Source organism: Lithobates pipiens, unplaced genomic scaffold (genome assembly GCF_037356315.1).
Source record: "Lithobates pipiens isolate NorthernLeopardFrog02 unplaced genomic scaffold, aLitPip1_a1.2 Scaffold_8, whole genome shotgun sequence".
Taxonomy (NCBI): Eukaryota; Metazoa; Chordata; class Amphibia; order Anura; family Ranidae; genus Lithobates; species Lithobates pipiens.
The window spans coordinates 298308753-298313109 of record NW_027507903.1 but is presented as its reverse complement, the minus strand read 5'-3'; the positions used below and the strand labels follow the sequence as shown (position 1 = coordinate 298313109).

Genomic DNA, 4357 nt, shown 5'->3' with positions numbered 1-4357 from the left:
ACACACAGCCCACAGCTCCAGCCCCAGCGAGTCCAGCCATTGCCCAATGGCAGAAGGATGCCCTGCAGCAGCACTGAACACCACAGAACCAGTTTGATGAGTTAGCAGACTGATCCGTGTCTCTGCCCATCTGTAGTAGGAAGAATCATTTATTGGTCCCACCAGGAGCCTCCAGGGTCTATCAGGATTGGTGAGGGGGCTTATTCCCACAGATCCCATTGCTTTGCTAAGTAGTACAGTTTCAAGACAGTGCACATGTGACATTCGCTTGGATTACAAATAGTATTGCTATCAACCGGGATTTGCTATCTTGCATTTTTCATCATCACTTTGCTGCAGTCAGGAATCTTTGTTCTATGAGCTCCAAGTTTGCCGGTGAAGACAGTGAAAGGCCTTGCCTTTAGGACAGTGTTGTTAGTACTCTAAGACCCCTTTCACACTGGGACCCTTTGCAGGCGCTACAGCGCTAAAAATAGCACCTGCAAAGCTCTCTGAAAGAGCCGCTGCTGTGTCTCCAGTATGAAAGCCTGAGGGCTTTCACACTGGAGCGGTGCGCTGGCAGGATGGTAAAAAAAGTCCCGCTAGCAGCATCTTTGGAGCAATGAAGGAGAGGTGTATACACCACTCCTGCGCATTGAAATCAATGGGGCAGCGCAGCTATACTGCCGACAAAGTGTTGTTACAGCAGCGCTTTGCAGTGGTTTTAAGACTTTCTTAGTCGCTAGCAGGGGGGTAAAACCCACTAGCGGCCAAACACTGCCGCTAAAACAACGGTTAATTGGTGCTAAAAATATCAGAATTTTACCGCAGACGTCGCTCCCACCCCAGTGTGAAAGGGACCTTAAGGCCCCTTTCACACCCTGTAGCGTCAGCGGTAAAACGCCGCTATTTTTAGCTGCGTTTTACCGTTGGATTTGCAGCGCATTTCGGCCGCTAGCGGGGCACTTTTACCCCCCGCTACGGCCTAGAAAGGGTTAAAACCGCCCTGCCGGTGGTAATGCAGCACTGCCCCATTGATTGCATCATTAATTTTACAGCTTCTTACTTATATTCTCACCAGAAATCATTTTACATTTATGGATCAATTGTACCTACAAACCCAGGGAGTTGCAATGGGTACTTCCTGCGCACCGTCATATGCCAACCTATATTTAGGTGGCTGGGAATGGAACATCTTCAGCGATGATGCATTACAGACTTTCTTGAACTCAATATTGAGCTGGTACAGGTTCATTGATGACATTTTGGTCATATGGACGGGCACCACACAGGCTCTTATTGAATTCATGAAACATCACAATCATAATACTTTGAATTTAACTTTTACCTATTCGTACATTCCTTTAACAAAGCGTATGCTCATTCGCGAGAATCCTTATTATTCAGCCCTCCAAGGCCTAAATACCCAACTACTACGAAAATTAAATAAAAAAAACTAAATTTTCACTACATAACAATACGCTAAGACAAGTGATTTCTAATCATTGTCACCTCCTAACGGATCACCACATTCTGGGGAAGTATGTTAAGCCTACCCCAGAGTTGGTTTTCAGGAGGGCCACTACCCTAGGAGATAGTCTAACGACCAGCCATTACAGCGCCCACGGTCGTGACTTGCAAGGCCCTAGGGGCACGTCACGCTGTGGGTACTGTCCTAAATGCCCATGGATTTTGGAGGGTGTTACCCACACCCTCCCCAATGGGGAAACCTTCTCACCCTCCCATTGTGCAGATTGTGGCACAAAAGGTGTAGTTTACCTGATGGTCTGTGCCTGCAGGGCTTTCTACGTAGGAAAGACCATCAGGGAACTACGCCAAAGAATAGGCGACCACGTTTACTATTCGACCAGTGGTAAGCTTACATCAGTAGGACGACACATAGGTATCCATCACCGATACCAATTAGAGTGTGTAAAATTTTATGTTCTTGAGGTGGTATATGAGGACTTACAAGGGGGCGACTGGGACTGCGAAATACTAAGGCGTGAAACGCTTTGGATTGAGCGTTTAAACGTCTTGGTGCCACCTGGCCTCAATGAGGCACAATCTTATAAATGTTTTCTGAAATAACAGTATGGGGCGGTGTACACTGAATCGTGCCCCCCCCCCCCTTGTTCCCGTTTCCCCTTTCCTCTTTCTTTATCCCCTTTTCTTTCCTTCCACTCCCCCTTTTTTTTCCCCTCTCTCCTTTCCCTCCCCCTCCCCCCTCTCCCCCCTCCTCTTTTTTCATTTTTAATAATTTCCCTTTTACTCTTGTCCCCTTCTTTCCCACCCTGTTCTCCCGATCCCCTTCCTATTTCGTCTTTCCTCCCTCCCTTCCCCATATATACTCTTTCCCTTTTTCTATTCCCCCCATTCCTCTTTTCCCTTTTTTCCTTTTTTCCCCTTTTCCTATTTCTTTTTCTTTCACCTTTTTTCCTCCCTTTCCTCTCTCTATCTCCCCTTTTTTTCATGGATTCTACTAGCCAGTACATGGTTAGTCTATCTGGAAGGCTTTAGTAGCGTCTCTCTTTCTTCTACTCAAAACATATTGGTTCACAATCAGATGAACAAACAATTAATAGTTGTGTCGCTATGCAATGGTTCTATCGTTTCTTTCTATATTAGGTATCCTATTTCAGGATGTGCTTACGTTGTTATACTTTATATTATTGTTAAACATTTTATGGCACTTCATTAACTGCTATAAACAATTTTACCATTGACCATTGTAATGGAGAGGTGAGGCGTATGGACGGGCCCCCCTAGGTATGTATTAGCAATGGGAGTACTGACTCTCTTGGGCGGACATGCGCCGTTTCACCCAACTGGCCCCTCCCTTTTTCTCCTCCTTCGGGTTGGTGGGCGGGGCCGACTGGGCGCCTTACCATTCACGCTTCATTGCGTGGTGGTTCAGGCAATTGCGCTGTCAGGTTATGACACATGCGCAAAAGGAGCGGCAGTCCCGGTGACGTCATCGGCTGGTGCCGTCGCTGGCCGTATGACGCACCGGGATGGAGGACAAACGAGTGCCGCATCAGACAGCCCGCACACAGCACTGGCTTTGGTCTGATGCGGACGTGATCTAGGCAACATACAGCCTACAGGTAACAGGGGACCTTTATCTTATGGGATCTATGGAGCCATACGGTCTCTTTCACATATATATTTCCTCACTCTGTGCACTTTTATGGCTTGTAACTTTCCAAATTATTTTGTTTACTTCTAGGGACGGCAGTACTGACCCGCTCCAACACAGCTTTTGTATAGGCTACAAGCGATACACAGTGGGGATTTCCTAAACCCTCAAATCTATCTACCCATATGAATTTAAGTTCCCTGCCTTTACGACCTGGTAGGTTGTTTTTTCAAATTTTATCAACTTCATAAAAACTATTTTGTATCATTATTGTTTAAATTGGCGTCTACACCAACCTGTTGGGGTGCGCCTATATATACAGGCACATTATGCTGCCGCCCCCCTTCCCCCCCCCCTTTTTTTATGCACTCTTAATTCATTATATTGCTGACTGTGGCCCCTTTTAATTTCCATTACAGTTTAATCTGCCTAGACAACTCTTTTGTCCTCCCTTGTCTGCCCCCAAGGGTGGTTTACCCAGCTGACAGCTGGGCACCACCCTAGCTGTGCGACCATTGTGGGGTCTCTGACGGGTAAGCCTCACTTCTCTATGTGTCAATGTATGTTAAAAACTCCCTGTAACAAATATATGATTTATATGTTGTCATTGTAACTACTTTTTTCTTTTTTTCCTCTTTTTTTTTTTTTTTAACTGGAAATTATTATCTACCCAAATTAGACATGTTCCAAATATCTCCTGAAGAAGTGACTACTGTTCGCGAAACTAGTTGAGAGCAATTGACATCGCCATTAATTTTGTGGAGCATTGGCCTCTCCTGTACAACAAAGATTGGAGACGCCTCTGTATCATGGTTGTATACCTACATGAATGTGACAAAGCATTTGTTTAGGCTCTGTAAATTTTAATCTATCTTTTTTTGTATTATATAATTTTGTTTAATTTTCTATGTAATAAAAATTCAAATCTTAATGTCCTTTGTGGTATCGAGATAGTCCTTCAAATATCGGGGCACGGCACATCTAAAAAGATTTTTTTGGGGGGGTTTTTCTGTGCGCATGCCTCCCTTTCCTGACTCTATGCAATGGGGAGCAGCGGTGGAGGAGTGGTAAACACACCGCTCCTTCACCGCTCCAAAGAAGCTGCTGCCACGATTTTTATGACGTCCTGCCAGCGCACCGCTCCGGTGTGAAAGCCCTCGGGGCCTTCACACTGAAATGAATGGTGCAGTAGTTTGAGGGTGGATTGCAGGCGCTATTTCTAACGCTATAGCGCCTGCA

At 45.6% G+C, this 4357-nt stretch overlaps 1 long non-coding RNA gene across 1 annotated transcript; it reads left to right on the top strand.

Moving 5' to 3' along the window:
• The first annotated feature begins 2961 nt into the window (after nt 1-2961).
• LOC143960659 (uncharacterized) lies at nt 2962-4053 on the top strand. The gene is made up of 4 exons (XR_013270357.1): nt 2962-3086; nt 3209-3334; nt 3538-3651; nt 3798-4053. It is a non-coding gene; the product is annotated as an uncharacterized LOC143960659 (long non-coding RNA).
• Nucleotides 4054-4357: the final 304 nt, after the last annotated feature.